The following is a 25,843-nucleotide window of genomic DNA, read 5'->3' on the forward strand; positions in this document are numbered from 1 at the left end:
ACATTGACATGAATCCACCACAGGTGTACATGAGTTCCCAATCCTAAACCTCCCTCCCACCACCCTCCCCATATCATCTCTCTGGGTCATCCCAGTGCACCAGCCCCAAGCATCCTGTATCCTATATCGAACCTAGACTAGCGATTCGTTTCTTACATGATAGTATACATGTTTCAATGCCATTCTCCCAAATCATCCCACCCTCTCCCTCTCCCTCAGAGTCCAAAAGTCTGTTCTTTACATCTGTGTCTCTTTTGCTGTCTCGCATATAGTGTTATCATTACCATCTTTCTAAATTCCATATATATGTGTTAATATACTGTATTGGTGTTTTTCTTTCTGGCTTACTTCACTCTGTATAATAGGCTCCAGTTTCATCCACCTCATTAGAACTGATTCAAATGTATTCTTTTTAATGGCTGAGTAATACTCCATTGTGTATATGTACCACAGCTTCCTTATCCATTCATCTGTTGATGGACATCTATGTTGCTTCCATGTCCTGGCTAATATAAACAGTGCTGCAATGAATATTGGGGTACATGTGTCTCTTTCAATTCTGATTTCCTCGGTGTGTATGCCCAGCAGTGGGATTGCTGGGTCATAACGCAGTTCTATTTGCAGTTTTTTAAGGAATCTCCACACTGTTCTCCATAGTGGCTGTACTAGTTTGCATTCCCACCAACAGTGTAAGAGGGTTCCCTTTTCTCCATACCCTCTCCAGCATTTATTGCTTGTAGACTTTTGGATCACAGCAATTCTGACTGGTGTGAAACGGTACCTCATTGTAGTCTTCATTTGCATTTCTCTGATAATGGGAGATATTGAGCATCTTTTCATGCATTTGTTAGCCATCCTTATGTCTTCTTTGGAGAAATGTCTATTTAGTTCTTTGGCCCTTATTTTGATTGGGTTGTTTATTTTTCTGGAATTGAGCTGCATAAGTTGCTTGCATATTTTTTAGATTAGTTGTTTGTCAGTTGCTTCATTTGCTATTATTTTCTCCCATTCTGAAGGCTGTATTTTCATCGTGCTTATAGTTTCCTGTGTTGTGCAGAAGCTTTTAATTTTAATTAGATCCCATTTGTTTATTTTTGCTTTTATTTCCAGTATTCTGGGAGGTAGCTCATAGAGGATCCTGCTGTGATTTATGTCGGAGAGTGTTTTGCCTATGTTATCCTCTAGGATTTTATAGTTTCTGGTCTTGCATTTAGACCTTTAATCAATTTTGAGTTTATTTTGTGTATGGTGTTAGAAAGTGTTCTAGTTTAATTCTTTTACAAGTGGTTGACCAGTTTCCCCAGCACCATTTGTTAAAAAGATTGTCTTTAATCCATTGTATATTCTTGCCTCCTTTGTCAAAGATAAGGTGTCCATAGGTACGTGGATTTATCTCTGGGCTTTCTATTTTGTTCCACTGATCTATATTTCTGTCTTTGTGCCAGTACCATACTGTCTTGATGACTGTGGCTTTGTAGTAGAGCCTGAAGTCAGGCAGGTTGATTCCTCCAGTTCCATTCTTCTTTCTCAAGATTGCTTTGGCTATTCACAGTTTTTTGTATTTCCATACAAATTGTGAAATTATTTGTTCTAGCTCTGTGAAAAATACCGCTGTTAGCTTGATAGGGATTGCATTGAATCTGTAGATTGCTTTGGCTAGTATACTCATTTTCACTATATTGATTCTTCTGATCCATGAACATGATATATTTCTCCATCTATTAGTGTCCTCTTTGATTTCTTTCATCAGTGTTTTATAGTTTTCTATATATAGGTCTTTAATTTCTTTAGGTAGATATATTCCAAAGTATTTTATTCTTTTCATTGCAATGGTGAATGGAATTGTTTCCTTAATTTCTTTTTCTGCTTTCCCATTATTAGTGTATAGGAATGCAAGGGATTTCTGTGTGTTGATTTTATATCCCGCAACTTTACTATATTCAGTGATTAGCTCTAGTAATTTTCTGGTGGAGTCTTTAGGGTTTTCTATGTAGAGGATGATGTCATCTGCAAACAGTGAAAGATTTACATCTTCTTTTCTAATTTGGATTCCTTTTATTTCTTTTTCCGCTCTGATTGCTGTGGCCAAAACTTCCAGAACTATGTTGAATAGTAGCAGTGAGGGTGGGCATAAAATCTTTTAATCATTATGTTCCTATAAACTTTCTGATAAATTGATTTGAAAGGGTTTATTTAAAATTTTTTTTCCTGCATTTCCAAATAGGGTACCAATGTATTACTTCATAGCCATTCTTCCCCTTGAAATAAAACATTTAAGAGAATCTCCTGCCATCTGGGTGCAGGGGCATGAACCTTCAGAGTAGATAGTGGTAAGGAGTATCTGCCAATTCTTAAATAGAATGTGTTGATTTCAACATCTCCAAATTGGATGTATTAAGTTGTTCTACAAATGTCTGCTAATTTTCTTTCTCTATTTACTTTTCAGCTACTCCCCCACCCAAAATAGCTTTCATTCTGAGTATGTATATCAGAGTATTTAATTAAGAAGATTTAGTTCAGTTCAGTTCAGTCGCTCAGTCATGTCTGACTCTTTGCGACCCCATGAATCTCAGCACACAAGGCCTCTCTGTCCATCACCAACTCCCGGACTTCACTCAGACTCACATCCGTCGAGTCAGTGATGCCATCCAGCCATCTCATCGTCGGTCGTCCCCTTCGCCTCCTGCCCCCAATCCCTCCCAGCATCAGAGTCTTTTCCAATGAGTCAACTCTTCGCATGAGGTGGCCGAAGTACTAGTTTCAGCTTTAGCATCATTCCTTCCAAAGAAATCCCAGGGCTGATCTCCTTCAGAATGTACTGGTTGGATCTCCTTGCAGTCCAAGGGACTCTCAAGAGTATTCTCCAATACCACAGTTCAAAAGCATCAATTCTTCGGTGCTCAGCTTTCTTCACAGTGCAACTCTCACATCCATACATAACCACTGGGAAAACCATAGCCTTAACTAGACGGACTTTAGTTGGCAAAGTAATGTCTCTGCTTTTGAATATACTGTCTAGGTTGGGCACAACTTTTCTTCCAAGGAGTAAGCGTCTTTTAATTTCATGGCTGCAGTCACCATCTGCAGTGATTTTGGAGCCCAAGAACATAAAGTCTGTCACTGTTTCCACTGTTTCCCCATCTATTTCCCATGAAGTGATGGGACCAGATGCCATGATCTTCATTTTCTGAATGTTGAGCTTTAAGCCAACTTTTTCACTCTCCACTTTCACTTTCATCAAGAGGCTTTTTAGTTCCTCTTCACTTTCTGCCATAAGGGTGATGTCATCTGCATATCTGAGGTTATTGATATTTCTCCTGGCAATCTTGATTCCAGCTTGTGTTTCTTCCAGCCCAGCATTTCTCATGATGTACTCTGCATAGAAGTTAAATAAGCAGGGTGACAATACACAGCCTTGACGTACTCTTTTTCCTATTTGGAACCAGTCTGTTGTTCCATGTCCAGTTCTAACTGTTGCTTCCTGACCTGCATACAGGTTTCTCAAGAGGCAGGTCAGGTGGTCTGGTATTCTCTTCTCTCTCAGAATTTTCCACAGTTTATTGTGACCCACACAGTCAAAGGCTTTGGCATAGTCAATAAAGCAGAAATAGATGTTTTTCTGGAACTCTCTTGCTTTTTCCATGATCCAACAGATATTGGCAATTTGATCTCTGGTTCCTCTGCCTTTTCTAAATCCAGCTTGAACATCAGGAAGTTCACGGTTCACATATTGCTGAAGCCTGGCTTGGAGAATTTTGAGCATTACTTTACTAGCATTGTGAGATGAGTGCAATTGTGTGGTAGTTTGAGCATTCTTTGGCGTTGCCTTTCTTTGGGACTGGAATGAAAACTGACCTTTTCCAGTCCTGTGGCCACTGCTGAGCTGTCCAAATTTGCTTGCATATTGAGTGCAGCACTTTCACAGCATCATCTTTCAGGATTTGAAACAGCTCAACTGGAATTCCATCACCTCCACTAGCGTAGTTCGTAATGATGCTTTCTAAGGCCCACTTGACTTCATATTCCAGGATGTCTGGCTCTAGATGAGTGATCACACCATCATGATTATCTGGGTCGTGAAGATCCTTTTTGTACAGTTCTTCCGTGTATTCTTGCCACCTCTTCTTAATATCTTCTGCTTCTGTTAGGTCCATACCATTTCTGTCCTTTATTGAGCCCATCTTTGCATGAAATATTCCCTTGGTATCTCTAATTTTCTTGACGAGATCTCTAGTCTTTCCCATTCTGTTCTTTTCCTTATTTCTTTGCATTGATCGCAGAAGAAGGCTTTCTTATCTCTTCTTGCTATTCTTTGGAACTCTGCATTCAGATGCTTGTATCTTTCCTTTTCTCCTTTGCTTTTCACTTCTCTTCTTTTCACAGCTATTTGTAAGGCCTCCCAGACAGCCATTTTGCTTTTTTGCATTTCCTTTCCATGGGGATGGTCTTGATCCCTGTCTCCTGTACAATGTCACAAACCTCATTCCATAGTTCATCAGGCACTCTATCTATGAGATCTAGGCCCTTAAATCTATTTCTCACTTCCTCTCTATAATCATAAGGGATTTGATTTAGGTCATACCTGAATGGTCTTGCGGTTTTCCCTACTTTCTTCAATTTGAGTCTGAATTTGGTAATAAGGAGTTCATGATCTGAACCACAGTCAGCTCCTGGCCTAGTTTTTGTTGTCTGTATAGAGCTTCTCCATCTTTGGCTGCAAAGAATATAATCAATCTGATTTTGGTGTTGACCATCTGGTGATGTCCATGTGTAGAGTCTTCTCTTGTGTTGTTGGAAAAGGGTGTTTGCTATGACCAGTGCGTTCTCTTGGCAAAACTCTATTAGTCTTTGCCCTGTTTCATTCCGCATTCCAAGGCCAAATTTGCTTGTTACTCCAGGGGTTTCTTGACTTCCTACTTTTGCATTCCAGTCCTCTGTAGTGAAAAGGACATCTTTTTTGGGTGTTAGTTCTAAAAGGTCTTGTAGGTCTTCATAGAACCATTCAACTTCAGCTTCTTCAGCATTATTGGTTGGGGCATAGACTTGGATAACTGTGATTTTGAATGGTTTGCCTTGGAGACGAACAGAGATCATTCTGTCGTTTTTGAGATTGCATCCAAGTACTGCATTTCGGACTCTTTTGTTCTTCTGAGGGATTCCTGCCCTCAGTAGTAGATATATGGTCATCTGAGTTAAATTCACCCATTCCAGTCCATTTTAGTTCGCTGATTCCTAGAATGTCGGCGCTCACTCTTGCCATCTCTTGTTTGACCACTTCTAATTTGCCTTGATTCATGGACCTGACATTCCAGGTTCCTATGCAATATTGCTCTTTATAGCATCGGACCTTGCTTCTATCACCAGTCACATCCACAGCTGGGTATTGTTTTTGCTTTGGCTCCATTCCTTCATTCTTTCTGGAGTCATATCTCCACTGATCTCCAGTAGCATATTGGGCACCTACTGACCTGGGGAGTTCCTCTTTCAGTATCCTATCATTTTGCCTTTTCATACTGTTCATGGGGTTCTCAAGGCAAGAATACTGAAGTGGTTTGCCATTCCCTTCTCCAGTGGGCCACATTCTGTCAGACCTTTCTACCATGACCTACCCGTCTTGGGTTGTCCCGCGGACTTGGCTTGGTTTCATTAAGTTAGACAAGGCTGTGGTCCTAGTGTGATTAGATTGACTAGTTTTCTGTGAGTATGGTTTCAGTGTGTCTGCCCTCTGATGCCCTCTTGCAACACTACCATCTTACTTGGGTTTCTCTTACTTGGGTATCTCTTCACGGCAGTTCCAACAAAGCACATCCGCTGCTCCTTACCTTGGATGAGGGATATCTCCTTACCACTGCCCTTCCTGACCTTCAACGTTGGATAGCTCCTCTAGGCTCTCCTATGCCCGCACAGCCACCACTCCTCAGGTTGCTCCTCCCAGCGGCCGCCTCTGGCCTTGGGTGTGGGGTGGCTCCTCCTGCCCGCTGCCCCTGGCCTTGGGCGTGAGGTGGCTTCTCCCGGCCCCCCGGCCTTGGACGTGGGGTAGCTCCTCTCAGCCACCACCCCGACCTTGGATGTGGGGTGTGTCCTCCTGGCTGCCCCTGGCCTTGGACGCGGGGTAGCACCTCCCGGCCGCCTCCCCTGACCTCAGACTTGGGTAGCTCCTCTCGGCCGTTCCTGTGCCGTCGCAGCCTGGCACTCTCGGCCACTGCCCCTGACCTCGGACGTGGGGTAACTCCTCTTGGCCGCGCTTAGTGCGCTGGGTCGTAGCCGCCCGTGCTAATTAAGAAGATTAGTATATCTAAATACAACATTCTTAATTGTTAAGGAATTTGGTTATCCTCCTTGTTTTTCATTATGAAGAGGTGTAATTGGCTAGTCTCTTTTAGAGCCATAGGTCTTAAACTCCTTTGCCTAAAAAATATTTTGCTTTGGTGCTATTGTAAGTTTTTAAAATTATTGCACTTTCTTATGAGCTTTTCTTTGTTAAAATTATTTAATACTTTTTCACATTTTTTCCTGTGTTGACCAAGGTCATTTCTGAATTGTCAATATCTTTACTTAACTATTTGTATTGGTAACAACAAGTCATGATGCACAGTTATTCTTGTAGAGGGTGAGTGAGTAAAGTCACTCAGTCATGTCCGAGTCTTAGTGACCCCATGGACGGTAGCCTACCAGGCTCCTCTGTCCATAAGATTTTCCAGGCAAGAGTACTGGAGTGGGTTGTCATTTCCTTCTCCAGGAGATCTTTCCAACCCAGGGATCGAACCCAGGTCTCCCACATTGTAGGCAGACGCTTTACCATCTGAGCCACCAGGGAAGAGCCACCAGGGAAGAGCCCTTGTAGAGGATAACTAGGCACATTCTTAACACTTGTACAGAAATCTGTGGCCTAGTGAATGTTTGGTGTAAAATTTCTCATGCTTGTGACTGAAAATATGTCTCAGAAATCAAACCCCTTTCTCTCCTGGTTTGTAGAACCATATTAGTAAATGCTTTTCATTTTTATCCGAAATCTCTCCTTAGTTTTAACGTTACTTTGTTGTGCACTATTTTCCGATTTTCCTTCTGTTTGCTAAATGTCAGAATGTACCTGTAATTCAAATTTCAAGAATCACAGGTCTGGTTTTTCCTGGTGTCATAAGCAGACTCTAAGAGAGCTCCCAATGATTCTTGCTCCTGGGAAACTTCCCTAGTGGTCCAGTGGTTAACACTTCACCTTCCAATGCCAATGATTCTTGCTTCTTGGGATCTGCAAACTTATATAAATATTTCCTCTTAAGTTTGGATTGGATCCAAGTGATTCTCATAAAGATGATGACATGTCACTTATAAGATAAGGTTGCAAAGAAATTATGGTTCCTATCTTGGCGATCTTTCTTACACTCTCGCTTGCTGACAGAAGCCAAATGGCATGTTTGGGCTGCTCTATGGAGAGTCTCATATGGCAAGAGAAACAGGGAGGCCTCTACCCATCAGCTAGTAAAAAACTGAGGCCATCAGTTCAGTAGCCCATGAAAATTAAATTCGGTCAGTAATCATACTGAGGCAGGTTTGAAGCAGATCCTCTCCAAGTGGAGCCATCAAGTAGAATCACAGTTTTATCTGCCACCCTAACTATGACATTATGAAAATCCTTGATCCAGAGGCACCCAACTAAGCTGCACTTGAATTCTTAAGCCACAGAGAGAGTGAGATAATGTTTGTTTTTGATGCTGCTAACTTTTGGAATAATATGCTATGAACTAACAGATAACTAAAACATCTGGCCATATATCTTTTCTGATATTCCTATTTAATAGAAGTTTTACAATTATATTTTTTATGACTATTTGACCTTAAAAAATTAAGAATTATGAGCTGTTAGGCTGTGTTCAAGTTTAAAATATACCATTTCGGGTTAAAAGAGATAGATGCAATCATGCATTGTTTAGGAAATGTTTGCCACAATATGGGCTAATAATTGCTAGCATGAGCAATAAGCCAACAAGATGTAGTCCTTTCACATCTACTGAGCTAAACACAGGACTGTGTAAGTCATTAAGGAAACAGCTCTCCATGAAGTAACCTTGAGAAAAATGAAACAAAGAAAACATGGCCACTGTTTCTATAACAGAAACTGGAGGAAGCGGGAAGAGGAGGGAATGGTATTTTAAATCTGAGTCATAGGTCAGGGCTGTAGGATTTAGCAAACTATATTCTGTTTATTCAAATCAATTTAAGAGATATAAGTTCACCTGGTTTAGTCTTAGAGCAAACCCAACTGTGGTCAAGCCATATTCTGAGAAGACTCTTCAAACATCACCATCCACTTCTACTCCAAGAGAACATGCTCTGACCAGGAGGATAAGCCATTGCAGTGATACAGATTGGGCCAATGGCTCAGTTTTTACCTCATGGTTGTGTCCTTGTCACCACCCTGTGCCCTGAAACACTTACTTGGCCGATTTGCCAAAGACAGGAATGTCTGATCTATGTTAGGCAAATCCAGTTCTTTTTCTTGAAGTATGACACTTGAAGAGAGCCACATAGAGACTGAGGGTTATGAGTGCTTGCTGTAGCTAAAATCAATAGGCAAGAGAATATTTCTAGTTTTTGATGCTGAAGACTCAAAACAGCCTTCATTCCCAGACTTTGTGAAGGCAGGATGATGGTTTAATATGTTTTGCACATCTTTGTGTTAATTTAATAAATTTAATTTTCTTGCTTGTGTTATAATAATTTTCAGTTATTTGATAGTTATGCCTTGACCTACTGTATTTATCCACTACATCACCTGTAATAAACTTCTGCTTTAAGACTGTGATTATTAAAATCTGTGAATTAGTCTTCCACACAGGTGAGTTATAAAAAAAAAAATGAACTGCTTTTATGACTAAATTATTTATGATTTTTTGAGTAAGTAAATAAGTATACATTTATTATAGTCATAGATTGACTAGAGCAGGGATTTATGGGATATAAAGCGAAGTGAAGTGAAAGTCACTCAGTCGTGTCCAACTCTTTGCGACCCCATGGGCTATACAGTCCCTGGAATTCTCCAGGCCAGAATACTGGAGTGGGTAGCCATTCCCTTCTCCAGGGGATCTTCCCAACCCAGGTTTCTCACATTTCAGGCATATTCTTTACCAGCTGAGCCACAAGGGAAGCCCAACATATGTGGGAAAAAATGAAAAAGATCCACACATGTAGCCATCATCAGTAGCCCATTAACAGTTGGATCTTATAAAACCAGAGCCAGGTTAAGATCCTTCAGAACTTTGCACTAACATAGCCCAGTGTATGGACTACATTTAACTTCATTAGCAGGAGATGTGACCCTTTCATGTACAGGGAGAGGCGTGTAGGTATACTTCTGCAGTCCTGCCTTCTAGGAAGAGACACAGGGCCTGTTGCTCATGGCTTGGCCTACACCTGCTGGGTTTGCTGGTTCTTCCTTTAGTCCAACTTACTTCTGACTTAAGATATGAAGTCCAAAATTATAAGTGCACCCTTGAAGTTTCTGGACTAGAAAATGGAGAAGACTCCCAACAATTATTTTCTTTCTCAAAGGAATCTTCTTCTTGGAATGCAAATTTCTGCTTAAGTGCATAGGATATTAGAGACACTAGATCCCATGGTGAGTCTTCTCTTCCTTTTATGAATGGGTCTGCCTCCAGGGGATCTTTCAATGGCACATAGTTTAACCTTATTCATATCGTTTGGAACATGTTCATTTTTCTGGTTTTTTGAATGATGACTATAATTGGCTTTCCTAGCATCTGGGTGCTGTTTTTTCACTTCAGCTGCTCTATGGGATATACAGATGAGTAATTAAGGCATTCCTACTTGGTATCTTGTTGGTTAGCTTTTCTACAGTCCCAGCTAACACTTTTCTCCCACTTTTCTCATTTATTTTGATTTGAATTCTGCCGGGAGCCAGCGTGAGGAACTCTGCCCATGGCAAAGGTCATGAGGAAGGAGGCTTCAGCATATGCCAAGGCGGGATCAAGCCTCAGGAAACCCCCTGTTCCCGAGCATCTACCCCCAAAACCAGAGTCTACCTACTTTACTGTTTCATGCTCTCACCTACATCTCTGACTTTATGGGGGGCTGTTCCCCACCGGTTCTCTCAGAAAAGGATTAAACTTGCAGCTCCAATCAATAAAAATTCCTGGGGTGACAAGGGTGTCTCAGGTCAAACCTGTCTGCTGGCAGACTAGTTTGTGTGACAGGATTATCCACACTCCTGCCACTACACACATGATTGTTTACTACCTCTCAACCATAAACAGCACAGAGAGTTTGGAGTATTTTGAAAATCTTAATTAGCATAGGGTTTTCCTCATTGTTGAGTCAATGATTGCAGCCAGGCCTCCATATCCTTAGGCACCTGGGAATATATTAATGTATTTGGAATATAGAAAAGGAAATATAGTAGTTTTTGATGTTAGCAATACTAGACCCTTTGAGTTAATGAATTTTCTCTTTTGTTATAGATCACTGTACTTTGTTATAAATGGCTGTGTCCTTGCTATGCAAAAATGTAACTTTATCACTTTCTTAAGACTCAATAGATCTTAAGGGGAACATTAGTGAAGGGTTTTCATTTGTTGAGCTGATGTTTGCTGCTAAACCTCCATATTCCCTGTTCTTATAATGAATATAACTAGCATATAGGAGAAATAAGTATTAATCTTTAAGATTAATCATGTTAACCTTAGGTTAAATAAATTCCTTTCTTAATTGTAACTCACTACCCCCTCATCCTATAGGAATGCAACTTTATCTGGTACCTTTAGAGGGTGGTACCTGGTTTAAGAAAAATCACCCCTGGAAAATAAGTTTTTTTGTTATCAGAAAGAAAGATTCATAAAATGCCAGCAGGCCTCATGGCCATAAGATGATGTAAAACCCCTAAGACCCTTTTCTATACATTTATGTGAAGCACCTGATTTTGATAAATATCAGGACTGCTGACCCCTGTGTGACTTTAAAATTTCCATTTGTCTCTATGTGTAACAAAGAGTATATAAGCAAACCTAAAAAATAAAGAAATCAGATCAGTTTCTGGAAAGACTGATTTCCCCGTGTCGTTCTTTCTTGCTCCCCATTTTTCTGGCTGAATTCCCATCTGGAGCGTGGGTGCTCACCACGTCTACTTACTTGCCCTGGCTTTTAAGTTCCACGTGAGAAGGAGCCCAAGGAGGGGCACCTTCCGATATTCAAGTGGCACTGGTGGCCCAACATAAATGGTGCAAATTCCTTGTCTTGGAATTTTATTGGTATCCCGCGTAAACCAAATTATTCAGCCTCTTTTTCTCCACTAATATTTCCTACTACACTATCCATTTCTAATCTCTCTCTATATCTGTAATTAAATGTTTTTTCTGAGGATGCCTACTCCGTCTCCCCTTCAAATTACCCTGGATCCACCAGGGCTGGACCCCGGCAGAATTCTGGTATAATTTTACATATACACATCATTACAGATGTGGTATAAATTATACACACATGTTTCATGGTTCCACTTACATGAATTATCTAAAGTACTCAAACTCATAGAAGCAGGAAGTAGAATGTGGCTGTCAGAAGCTGAGGGAAGAAGAAACGGAAGTTGCTGTTGAGTAGGTATAAAATTTCAGTCCTGCAAGATGAAAAAGTCCTAGAGATCCTCTGTACACCATGGTGTTCATTGTTAACAGTACTGTATTATATGCTTAAAAATCTGTTAAAAGACTAGCTTGTATATTTTTTACCACAATTAAAAAAAAATGTATTGTCAAAGTGACATTGACAAATGTCTAACCAAAATAAGGTGCAGTTATGACTTTTGATGAGTTTGTACCTTTACAACATATATAGAATAAAATATAGAAAATATTCTCGGAAGGCAAGACCATAAAATCTTGAGTCCATTCTAAATCCAGCAGGACTCTATGACCTCTTGATGCCATAGGACACAGCTTGAGACCAGATCCTGGTTAGGTTGCATGCTAACTTCCTGTGAGTCTCACAGAGCTTTTGTGCAGTCTATTAAGAGGTGGTCTGGATCATCAAGTCTTTGATTAAAAGTGCATCAGAGAAGTTCTCTTATTACTCTAATTAATTTAGGGCCATCTAGAAGAGCAACATGGAGCCTGGTGGGTTACAGTCCGTGGGATCCCAAGGACACAACTTAGTGACTTAAACAGAAAAAAAAAAAAAAAAAGACGAACAGAAAAGCAAGGTAGTGTTTTAGTCTAATGTTATCTTACCACATTTGTTATTATAATTTAGTTGTTGGGAAGATTACTCACATTCTCCTCAGAAAAAGAAGCAGTACAATGCAATGATCAAAAGCATGATATTTTGAGTTATTTCAAATCTTAAGTCTCCTGGATTTCAGCTATTCCTCCATTTTAGAGAGTCTGGTTTGGGTTAGCCTAAGATTTCCATATTAGAGTAATGCATTGTCTATCAGCATAATGCTATAAGGCTCACAGAATTTTTACTTGATTAATAAATATTTTTTAATATCTGTCTGGTTAACTTTGCTCTGTGACTGAACCTCTGTTTACTCCTGGTTATGAAACTAGGCTGGGTTAAATTGAACGACATTGTCATTTTGTTTCTCTTTCTAGCACTGCCATTATGTGGGCAGGAAAACCATGCCAGGTATTTATCCAACAAATATTTATTCATCCCTTATTATACTCCAGAAACTGGTAATAAGGCTGTTAACAAAAAACATTACAGTTACTGACTTTGCAGAGCTTATGATCTAGGGTACCCAAAATGGTGACCCATGTTTCTACAACGCACCCAAATTACAAGGGACCCTATCTCCAAAGAAATGATTTTTGATTTTCTTCTGCAAAAGCATCCCACTTTTGACTGTGGAAAATATGTGTCAAAACTGAGCCTCTTCCTCTTATTTAGATCAAATATCTTTGTAAATAGCAAATATATCTTCAACAGTACAGGATTTTGGTAATTAACTAACTTCCTTATAAATGGAGATTCTTTTATTTTCTGTTGTGCTTGTTATTTTGGTTAGTGTGCTATGCAAAAATGTTCTCATATTCTCATTATTCTTGAAAGTCTAATTTGATTCAAGTTTGCACATTAAAATAGCAAACTTATTCCCCTAAGATTTGCCATCTCTTTTGGTCACTATTTCAACTGCTCTTCAAAAATGATTTATATGAATGCAGAATCAGATTTTAAAATATATGAGTAAGCTTAACTTTTTCAACCAAACTACTTTAAAAATGGAAATTGCCTTCTAGCTTTTTCTCTTTAAACTCATAATAAATATATATTTATGTTATGTTAATCATTCAGTCATATCTGACTCTCTACAACCCCATGGTCTGTAGCCCATCAGGCTCCTCTGTTCCATGGGGTTTTCCAGGCAAGAATACTGGAGTGGGTTGCCATTCCCTTCTCTAGGGTATCTTCCCAACCCAGAGATTGAACCCAGGTCTCCTACACTGCAGAAAGCTTAGAGTGGAATGAAAGTAATTTTTCAGGCTCTTGATAAACTATTCATGGCAGATCAAGGACAAGATCATTACCCTGAACTCAACAGTTTTCCCACTGTTTTCAGGCACTTTCAGAAGGAAGTTTTTAGCCAGTCAAACCTGACTGTTCTACCTATTATTTTTTATGGTATTATATTTAAATTATTCCATTGAGCTTGATGGTTTTGCCAAGCATTCAAATATATGTTTGCACAAATTTAAATTATGGTAATAATGACAAATAATTTCAAAGAGAAATATTATTGTTTATCCTGTCATCCAAAGATGAATAGTATTAACATTTTTTATATATTTCTTTCCAAATTGTTTAGTAGACATACACATAGAATTACAGGGAGACACAAAATCTTGCCCTATCCTTTAAATTTAAATATTTAAAATTGTTTAATGTTATAAAGCCATTAGCTTTAATCACAGAATATATATCATGGACATATTTAGATTTTGAAAATATTGAGCTATAGCATATTTTAGTGGTTGCATTATAGTCATTTCATGCTGTAAGTTATTTACCAAGCCCTCACATTTAGTTTTCATTGAATTCTTTTTGTTTTTAGGAAATCAAATTATCTCATTCAGGTACCTTGTGATTCTTTATAAGATTTGATCTCTGTTAATAAAATTTTCATTTGTGTGTACTCTCTTAATAATTAATAGAGACTCATCTAGCCCATGAGTATTTGATTAAGTATGCATAAAATTAGAAATAATTACACATCAGTATTATATTATGAAGTAGCATTGATTTCAGACTTCCTCTTTTCCCTATGTAATAAGTACTGGTAATTTGAATTCTACATTTTGCTCTTGTCACTTTCCATTAGTTTCAGACTGCCTTCCTTCCAAATTTAGTAATGTTTATTCTAGAATAAATGTATTCAATCTGAACTGTTTCATTAAAGCAGCAACTCTGAAAGTCAGAACAAAGGGAAAGGCAAACATACCACTCACCCAGGAGCTAGGGCATTACCAAGGTGATTCTATCATCTATCTTTTTCTTCTACAATGCAAAATACAGCGTTCTTATCTACTCGTTTCCCAGGCCACAGCCAGGAGAAGGAAAGAACAGAGGTATCTCTCTTACCCCCACACACACTCAAACAAGCCCACACAAAGGCAAAGGTATTGAGAATTTATCACTGAATCACATATGGTCCTGTCTCCCATTCCTTAGTACTTTTATTAGGGTCTTAGTTTAAGAGGGACAGGGTCAGAAAGGAAGGCCTTATAAACTCTCCTTGATAAGGCATGCAATAATAATTACCAGTATTTATTTAATTTTTACTTAGTACCAGGAATTGGTTTAAGTCTTTTATAGGTGTTAATCATTCTACCAATCCCATGAAGACGTTATCACTATTGTTTGCAGGATATAGGTAAGGAAGTTGAGGCACAGAGAAATTTAGCAAGTAAAGTCAAACAGCTAATGAATGGCAGAATAAGATCCAAACCCAGTCTGATTTTAGAGCCTCTTCTCCCAACCAATCTGGTGTGCTTTGTCTATAGCTTTATCTACTTAACTATGTGAAATGCATGCTTAGCAGCCCAGGAATCTAAACTTGTGATGGAACTTGTCTGTTTAAGTTGGATTAAGAGTTTATTTACAATAGCCAGGACATGATGTCCATCAACCGATGAATGGATAAAGATGTGGTACAATGGAATAGTACTCAGCCATAAAAAGGAATGCAACTGAGTCAATTGTAGTGATGTGGATGAATCCAGAGTCCATCATACAGAGTGAGGTAAGTAATGCAAACTAGTACAGCCACTATGGAGAACAATGTGGCGATTCCTTAAAAAACTACAAATAGAATTGCCTATGACCCAGCAATCCCACTGCTGGGCATACACACCGAGGAGACCAGAATTGAAAGAGACACATGTACCCTAATGTTCATCGCAGCACTGTTTATAATAGCCAGGACATGGAAGCAACCTAGATGTCCATCAGCAGATGAATGGATAAGAAAGCTGTGGTACATATACACAATGGAATATTACTCAGCCATTAAAAAGAATACATTTAAATCCGTTCTAATGCGGTGGATGAAACTGGAGCCGATTATACAGAGTGAAGTAAGCCAGAAAGAAAAACACTGATACAGTATACTAACACATATATATGGAATTTAGAAAGATGGTAATGATAACACTATATGCGAGACAGCAAAAGAGACACAGATGTATAGAACAGACTTTTGGACTCTGTGGGAGAGGGAGAGGATGGGATGATTTGGGAGAATGGCATTGAAACATGTATACTATCATGTAAGAAATGAATCACCAGTCTAGGTTTGATACAGGATACAGGATGCTTGGGGCTGGTGCACTGGGATGACCCAGAGAGATGATATGGGGATAGAGGTGGGAAGGGGGTTCAGGATTGGGAACTCATGTACACCTGTGGTGGATTCATGTCAATGTATGGCAGAACCAATACAGTATTGTAAAGTAAAATAAAAAATAAATAAATAAAAAATTTTAAAAATAGACAAAAAAAGAAAAACAAATATCATATATTAACTCATATAGATGGAATCTAAAAAAAATGGTACTGACAAACTTATTTGCAGGGCAGGAATAGAGACACAGATGTAGAGAGCAAACTTACAGGTATGGAGGGCAAGGAGAAGTGGGATGAATTGAGAGAATATAATTTACATATATACACTACCATGTATAAAATAGATAACCAGTGGGGAGCTGCTGTATAACACAGGGAACTCAGCTCCATGCTCTGTGATGACATAGAGGGGTGGGATGTAGGTGGTGGGATGGAGGCTCAAGAGGGTGGGGAGATATATATATATATGTATATATATATATTTTTTTTCATTGTACAGCAGAAACCAACACAACATTGTAAAGCAACTATACTCCAATTTAAAAAAACTTTAAAGACTTTATCTACTTACTTTAGATTAAGATTAATCATCAGAATCAAGCAACATTTAGAGAATTGATCATTGTTAGTCTTCATAAACACTGTTACAGCCCTGCGATCTTAAATTAAGTTGTCAGTGCTACTATGCACTGTGGGGGGCCAGGGGCACTTTTCCAGACTCCAATGCTCCTTATCTTTCAAAACTATTGGCTGGTGGTCCTGCCACTGGTAATTCTATCACGTGCCACTGGAAATCCTCCACAGCTACCAACTGTCCCACTGATTAAAAAAAATGTTGTCATTACCATCACCATCTCGTGCCACAGATTCCAGGTGCCAGGCCCAGGGAGGCCTGAGTCTCACTTGCATATTTCCTGGAGGCAATGCTTTATCTTCCTTTGGAGTTGGGGTTCCATGTTGGAGAGACCTCTCTAATTTTCCGTTGATGCTCCCTCTGCTTGAAGAGAGTTTCAACCAGAGAAGCTCCATCTTCATTCTTTGACCTTAATTCCTAAGAGTTAACCTCATTTCCTGTCTCAACTCCCACCATTAGCCTGTCATCCCCTACTTTGGTTTCATTATTTTTTTTAATAGAGAGGAGGAGAATTTTCTTTACAAGTTTTATGTTCACATGGACCTAAGCTATATGATAAGTCCTTTTCCAAGCCTGTGTGCTTGGCTTCCAGATATTCTTTTAACATATTTAACTTGTAAACTTCACTTAATGATGTTTAAGATGTCCTTTTATCCTTTAAGGAGCTAATCATCTTTAAAAACAAACAAAATATAATTTTCAGGATACAAGGAGACTCCAGTGCTTGAACATGCATATTTTGCCTAAATATCTCAAGCAATTCCCTTTGTGCCATTCAGAAAAGGTCACACAAGATAAACCCATGCATATCAAGCAGTGAATGCTTGTGCTCTGCTATATTTCTGTTGGCACTTTTCTCAGCTTAAAGGGTCAAGGGACAAAGGAATAAAATAATGTCTGTGTGTTCCACTATTTGTTACAGATTCTCCAACTGTATTTACTATTAATTGGAGCTGAGTCAGCAAAAGGCCAGTCACCAGTCAGTATGCATCATGTTGTGTAAACTCAGGATATTGGTCAAGGACCAAGAGGAACAAAAGAAAGTTTTGGCTACACTCACTCAGAAGTACTAATTGATTTTTTTTTTTTAAGAATGGCTGAAAATAGAACACTCTTTAAGGATACCATGCAGTTTAAGAGGCAAAACTAGTTAAACATAATAAATTAATTAGATAATTAGCTGTTTTGTAGAACTCCAAGAACAGTATGAAAAGGCAAAAAGATATGACACTGAGAGATGAACTCCCCAGGTCGATTGGTGCCCAATATGTTCCTGGAGAAGAGTGGAGAAATAACTCCAGAAAGAATAAAGAGATGGAGCCAAAGCAAAACAATGCCAGTTATGGGTATCCCTGGTGATAGAAATAAAGTCTGATGCTGTAAAGAACAATATTGCATAGGAAGCTGGAATGTTAGATCCATGAATCAGCATAAATCGGAAGTGATCAAACAGGATATGGCAAGAGTGAACATCAATATTTTAGGAATCAGTGGACTAAAATGGACCAGATGGGGTGAATTTATTTCAGATGACCATTATATCTACTCCTGTGTGCAAGAATCCCTTAGAAGAAATGCAGTAGCCTTCATAGTCAACAAAAAAGTCAAAAATTCAATATTTAAGTGAAATATAGGAGAAAGCAATGGCAACCCACTCCAGTACTCTTGCCTGGAAAATCCCATGGATGGAGCCTGGTAGGCTGCAGTCCATGGGGTCTCAAAAAGTCGGTCACGACTGAGCGACTTCACTTTCACTTTTCACTTTCATTCATTGGAGAAGGAAATGGCAATCTACTCCATTGTTCTTGCCTGGAGAATCCCAGGGATGGGGGAGCCTGGTGGGCTGCTGTCTATGGGGTCGCACAGAGTCAGACACGACTGAAGCGACTTAGCAGCAACAGCAGCAGGTGAAATCTCAAAAATGACAGAATGATCTGTGTTCATTTCCAAGACAAACCATTCAGTATCACAGTAGTCAGGTCTATGCCCTGACCAGTAAGGCTGAAGAAGCTGAAGTTGAACAGTTCTATGAAGATCTACATGACTTACAAGAACTAACACCGAGAAAAGATATCCTTTCATCATAGGGGGCTGGAATGCAAAAGTAGGAAGTCAACAGATACCTGGAGTAATAGGCAAATTTAGCCTTGGCATGAAAAATGAAGCAGGACAAAGGGTAAGAGAGTTTTGCCAAGAGAACACATTGGTCATAGCAAACACCCTCTTCCAACAACAAAAGAGATAACTCTACACATGGACATCACCAGATGGTCAATACTAAAATCAGATTGATCATATTCTTTGCAGCTGAAGATGGAGACGCTCTATATAGTCTGCAAAAACAAGACTGGGAACTGATTGTGGCTCAGATCATAAACTCATCACCAAATTGAGACTTAAATTGAAGAAAGTAGGGAAAACCACTAGACCATTCAGGCATGACCTACATCAAATCTGTTGTGATTATACAGTTGAATCTATTTTAGTCAATAGATTCAAGAGATTAGATCTGATAGACAGAGTGCCTGAAGAACTATGGATGGAGGTTTGTGACATTGTACAGGAGTCTGTGATCAGAAACGTCCCCAAGAAAAAGAAACACAAAAAGGCAAAATGGTTGTCTGAGGAGGCCTTACAATTAGCCAAGAAAAGAAGAGAAGCAATAGGCAAAGAAGAAAAGGAAATATACTCATCTGAATGCAGAGTTCCAAAGAACAGCAAGAGGCACAAGAAAGTCTTCTTAAGTGATCAATGCAAAGAAATAAAGGCAAGCAATAAAATGGGAAAGACTAGAATTTCTTCAAGAAAATTAGAGATACCAAGGGAACATTTCATGCAAAGAAGGATACAATAAAGGACAGAAACAGTATGGACCTAACAGAAGCAGAAGATGTTAAGACAAGGTGGCAAGAATACACAGAAGAACTATACAAAAAAGATCTTCAAGACCCAGATAACCACAATGGTGTGATCATTCACCTAGAGGCAGACATCTTGGAATGTGAAGTGAAGTTAGTGCAGATGATGGATTTCCAGCTGATCTTTTTCAAATCCTGAAGGATGATGCTATGAAAGTGCTGCACTCAATATACTAGCAAATTTGGAAAACTCAGCAGTGGACACAGGACTGGAAAAGGTCGGTTTTCATTCCAATCCCAAAGAAAGGCAATGCTAAAGAATGTTCAAACCATCGCATAATTGCACTCATCTCACACGCTAGTAAAGTAATGCTCAAAATTCTCCAAGTGAGGCTTCAACAGTACCTGAACTAAACTTCTAGATGTTCAAGCTGGATTTATAAAAGGCAGAAGATTCAGAGATCAAATTGCCAACATCTGCTGGATCACAGAAAAGGCAAGAGAGTTCCAGAAAAACATCTACTGCTGCTGTATCGACTATGTCAAAGTCTTTTACTGTGTGGATCACAACACACTGTGGAAAATTTTTAAAGAGATGAGACTATCACACTACCTTTCCTGCCACCTAAGAAATCTGTATGCAGGTCAAGAAGCAACAGTTAGAACCAGACATAGAACAATGGACTGGTTCCAAATTGGGAAAGGAGTATGTCAAGTCTACATATTGTCACCCTGCTTATTTTTATATACAGAGTACATCATGTGAAATTCTGGGCTGGATGAAGCACGAGCTGGAATCAAGATTATCAAGAGAAATATCAATAACCTCAGATATGCAGATGACACCACCTTTATGGCAGAAAGCAAAGAGGAACTAAAGAGCCTCCTGATGAAAATGAAAGAGGAGAGTAAAAAGCTTGCTCAAAACTCAACATTCAAAAAATGAAGATCATGGCCGCTGGTCCCATTAATTCTTGTCAAATAGATGGGGAAACGATAGAAACAGTGACAGACTGTATTTTGGGGGGGCTCCAAAATCACTGAAGATGGTGATTGTAGCCATGAAACTAAAAGACTCTTGCTTGCTCCTTGGAAGAAAAGCTAAGACCAACCTAGACAGCATATTAAAAAGGTGAGACATTACTTTGCCAACAAAGGTCTGTCTTGTCAAAGCTATGGTTTAGCGAGTAGTTGTGTATGGATGTAAGAGTTGGATGATAAAGAGAGTTGAGCACTGAAGATTGAAGCTTTTGAACTGTGGTGCTGATGAAGACTCTTGAGAGTCCCTTGGACAGCATGGAAATCAAACCACTCAATCCCAGAGTTTGAGCAAGCTCTGGGAGTAGCTGATGGACAGGGAAGCCTGGAGTGCCTTAGTCCATGGTATCTCAGAGTCGGACAGGACTGAGCAACTGAACTGAACTGATCTTTAATTGAGATATATTTGAAGATAAGTTTCATGTTTCCAAACTGTCTAAAATAACACAAAGTAATCTAGTATGGCAATTTTCTGTAATAATGAGATTTTAACGACCAATAGTCTGTCTGATTTTAGTCTGTCTGATTCCATCCAGTTCTCTCCCATATAAAAAATTTGTGTTTAACCAAATCTAATCTATTACACACTACTAAAGTAATGCTCAAAATTCTCCAAGCCACACTTCAGCAATACGTGAACCATGAACTTCCAGATGTTCAAGCTGGTTTTAGAAAAGGCAGAGGAACCAGAGATCAAATCGCCAACATCTGCTGGATCATGGAAAAAGCAAGAGAGTTCCAGAAAAAACATCTATTTCCTCTTTATTGACTATGCCAAAGCCTTTGACTGTGTGGATCACAATAAACTGTGGAAAATTCTGAAAGAGATGGGAATACCAGACCACCTGACCTGCCTCTTGAGAAACCTATATGCAGATCAGGAAGCAACAATAGAACTGGACATGGAACAACAGACTGGTTCCAAATAGGAAAAGGAGTGCATCAAGGCTGTATATTGTCACCCAGCTTATTTAACTTCTATGCAGAGTACATCATGAGAAAGGCTGGGCTGGAAGAAGCACAAGCTGAAATCAAGATTGCTGGGAGAAATATCAATAACCTCAGATATACTGATGACACCACCCTTATGGCAGAAAGTGAAGAGGAACTAAAAAGCCTCTTGATGTGAGTGAAAGAGGAGAGTAGAAAAGTTGGCTTAAAGCTCAACATTCAGAAAACGAAGATCATGGCATCTGCTCCCATCACTTCATGGAAGAGATGGGGAAACAGTGGAAACAGTGTCAGACTTTATTTTTTGGGCTCCAAAATCATTGCAGATGGTGACTGCAGCCATGGAATTAAAAGACACTTACTCCTTGGAAGGAAAGTTATGACCAACCTAGATAGCGTATTGAAAAACAGAGACATTACTTTTCCAACAAAGGCCCGTCTAGTCAAGGTTATGGTTTATCCTGTGGTCATGTTTGGATGTGAGAGTTGGACTGTGAAGAAAGTGAGCGCCGAAGAATTGATGCTTTTGAAGTGTGGTGTTGGAGAAGACTCTTGAGAGTTCCTTGGACTGCAATGAGATCGAATCAGTCCATTCTGAAGGGGATCAGCCCTGGGATTTCTTTGGAAGGAATGATGCTAAAGCTGAAACTCCAGTACTCTGGCCACCTCATGCGAAGAGCTGACTCATTGGAAAAGACTCTGCTGCTAGGAGGGTTTGGGGGCAGGAGGAGAAGGGGACGACAAAGGATGAGATGGCTGGATGGCATCACCAACTCGATGGACATGATTTGGGTGAACTCCGGGAGATGGTGATGGACAGGGAGGCCTGGTGTGCTGTGATTCATGGGGTCACAAAGAGTCGGACACGACTGAATGACTGAACTGAACTGAACAGAACTGAACAACTTTGCAAGCTTTCTACTGTGGCTTTCCAGAGAGGAATTGAATTTTACCTTCTAGATTAACCAAACCATTACTTTCTCTTTTTTGCTACAAGGAAACATGGAGCTATAAATTTAGGTGTTTCATTCTCATCTTGACTTCGACTACACGGTATACCTTTCACTTATATTTAGTAAATTTTCCTTCTCATTCTCCACATTCAATTATTCTCTCCTATCCCTGTTCACTTTTCTTAACCTTAGCCTGACTTTGCTCTGAACTCAGAGGTAACAGTGACTGTTCTTATCAGAGGAAGCAAAGTTCGTTAGAAAGACACCTTCAGTTTCCTCACTCTTCACCTCTAGGCGACGATGTGTTCCACTTTCATTTTCAGAGCCAGAAGAACCTCTCACCATACACTGGATCATGCATTGAAAAATCAATCTCTTGAAATGTCCTCTTTGTTTTCTTTAATACCTGTAAATATACCTGTAATTTAAATTCACAAAGTACATGTCTTTGTCCTTCCTAAGACTTTCCTTGTTCCTAAAACTACTTGTCTCCTTAATCATTCATCTAAGTCAGTGATGTTGCTCAGATTTCAAGCTGAAAATGTTTTAAGTCTTCTTGATTCTTACGTCTTATTCTTTATCTCTTGCTATGTTTCCCTCCAGTAAACTTGCTCATATTGTAACTAAACCCTATGACTTCCAGCACAGAAATACTCTTTGATTTATGTCTTCACCTCTTCATTTCCATCACTGCCTTTTCTCAGGTGCTTACTGTTGCTCATCTGAACTTCAGCAACTATCTCCTAACTGGGTTTTCTCTCCTCAATTTCTCCTTTTATTCCAGTTCATTTCCTATAGAACAGCGGAAAGAAAGAAGCAACGAAGGGAGAGAAGGAGTTATGAGATTAGGAAGAAAGGAATGAAGGAAAGAAGAGAGAGAAAGAGACAAAGGAAAAGGAAATGCTGATCATGTTCCTCCTCTGCTTCTCTTGGCTCCCTGCCTTTTTCCTTTTCATTTTTCCTAAAAGTGAAGCTTTCTTTTCTGGCTTATTCCAAGCCACCTTTGACATCCTATGAAAGTGAAAGTCACTCAGTCGTGTCCGACTCTGTGACCCCGTGGACTGTGGCCTGCCAGGCTCCTTTGTCCATGGAATCCTCCAGGCCAGAATACTGGAGTGGGTAACCATTCCCTTCTCCAGGGGATCTTCCCAACCCAGGAACTGAACCCAGGTCTCCCACATTGCAGGTGGCTTCTTTACTGTCTGAGCCACAAGGGAAGTCCTACCTTTCACGTTCCATAGATAAACTCTGACTCTCGTGTCCCTTACACCTTTCCCTGATATGTACCCTGCTCTTCTACTTAGTGTTTCCTGCCCAAGCCAGACTTTTTTTTAACAGATTTATGGTTTCTGATATGTTGTTTCTTCTGCATCCCCACCTGATTTTTTTCACCTGGCATATCCTACACATCTTTTCTATCACAGCTCAAATATCCTCCTCTCCAGAAAGCCTTCACTGACTTTTCCAATAAGTATTTTGAAGCCTTTTATGCTTCCACATTACATATTCATACCCCGGTTATTGTACTTAACTTTAAATTGCAAATGACCTGGCTTTCAATAATCAGCTAGTTTTCATAGCATCCAGTTAATACCCCCTTAATGTCTCTTAAACCATACTCCAATCACTTCTTTATATTCTGTGCCCAGATTACATGTTGAATTTCTTTAAGCAAGGTCTGGGTCTGTCTTCTCCATTTCTTCAATTTCAGAAACTATCATATGTTTAGCACATGTAAATATTCAGATGTGTTTGTGGAATAAAAAATCTATTCATTTCTCTCCTTTCTTCACTAGAGAAAAATACGATCTTTTCTTTCTTTTTTTTCTTCCTAGCATTTAACACTAGGCCTCTCTTAAGAAGCATTCATATATAGTTTTGAACAATTTAATTCCTTATGGTTTCTTGCTAAATCTATTTCCATGAGCTGGTTTCCAGAGGAAGAATGATAGTATACTTAGGAGCTAAGAATCTGGAAAAAAAAAATTCCCATTGATTTGATATAATCAACATTATTTACACATTTGAATTTTTCTAAGTCTTTTTCCAAGGACAATCTCTTGATTTTAGAGTCATTGAGATGTCATTAATTTACTCAGATCCTGACTAGACCAGAACTATATGTCTGAACCTCATTTTTGAGTCATTTTAGGCAAAATAAATTTTACGGGCACTTAATCTTGAAAGTCAGAGTAGGCAATGGCCACCCACTCCAGTATTCTTGCCTGGAAAATCCCATGGATGGAGGAGCCTGATAGGCTGCAATCCATGGGGTCGCTAAGAGTCAAACATGACTGAGCGACTTCAATTTCAATTTTCACTTTCATGCATTGGAGAAGGAAATGGCAACCCACTCCAGTGTTCTTGCCTGGAGAATCCCATGGACAGTGGAGCCTGGTGGGCTGCCATCTATGGGGTCGCACAGAGTTGGACACGACTGAAACGACTTAGCAGCAGCAGCAATCTTGAAAGTGGGGCTTCCCTGGTGGCTCAGATAGTAAAGAATCTGTCTGCAATGCAGGAGACCTGTGTTTGATTCCTCGGTCAGGAAGACCCTCTGAAGAAGAGAATGGTTACCCACTCCAGTGTGCTTTCCTGGAAAACCCTATGGACAGAGAAGCCTGGTGGGCAACTGTCCATGGGGTCACAGAGCTGAGCACGACTGAGTGACTAATACTTTCGATCTTGAAAGTCATGTATGACAAAGCAATTGTTTTGCATAGGAGAGGTTAAACATCAGTGATAAAAGAGAGGAGGATGCTCTGATTCATTCAATTCTGTTTGGTTCAGTAGCTCAGTCATGTCTGACTCTTTATGACCCCATGAACCACAGCACGCCAGGCCTCCATGTCCATCACCAACTCCTGGAGTCTACCCAAACCCATGTCCATTGAGTCAGTGAGGCCATCCAACCATCTCATCCTCTGTCACCCCCTTCTCCTTCTGCCCTCAATCTTTCCCAACATCAGGGTCTTTTCAAGTGAGTTAGCTCTTCACATCAGGTGGTCAAAGTACTGGAGTTTCAACTTCAACATCAGTCCTTCCAATGAACACCCAGGACTGATTTTCTTTAGGATGGACTGGTTGGATCTCCTTGCAGCCCAAGGGATTCTCAAGAGTCTTCTCCAACACCACAGTTCAAAAGCATCAATTCTTTGGTGCTCAGCTTTCTTTCTAGTCCAACTCTTACATCCATACATGGCCACTGGAAAAACCATAGCCTTGACTAGACAGACTTTTGTTGGCAATGTCTCTGCTTTTTAATATGCTGTCTAGGTTGGTCATAACTTTCCTTCCAAAGAGTAAGTGTGCTGTAATTTCATGGCTGCAGTCACCGTCTGCAATGATTTTGGAGCCCCCCAAAATAAAGTCTGCCACTATTTCCACTGTTTCTCCATCTATTTTCCATGAAATGATGGGACCAGATACCATGATCTTTGTTTTCTGAATGTTGAGCTTTAAGCCAACTTTTTCACTCTCCTCTCATTTTCATCAAGAGGCTCTTTAGTTCTTCTTCACTTTCTGCCATAAGGGTGGTGTCATCTGCATATCTGAGGTTA

This window comes from Budorcas taxicolor, chromosome 5, assembly GCF_023091745.1.
Source record: "Budorcas taxicolor isolate Tak-1 chromosome 5, Takin1.1, whole genome shotgun sequence".
Taxonomy (NCBI): Eukaryota; Metazoa; Chordata; class Mammalia; order Artiodactyla; family Bovidae; genus Budorcas; species Budorcas taxicolor.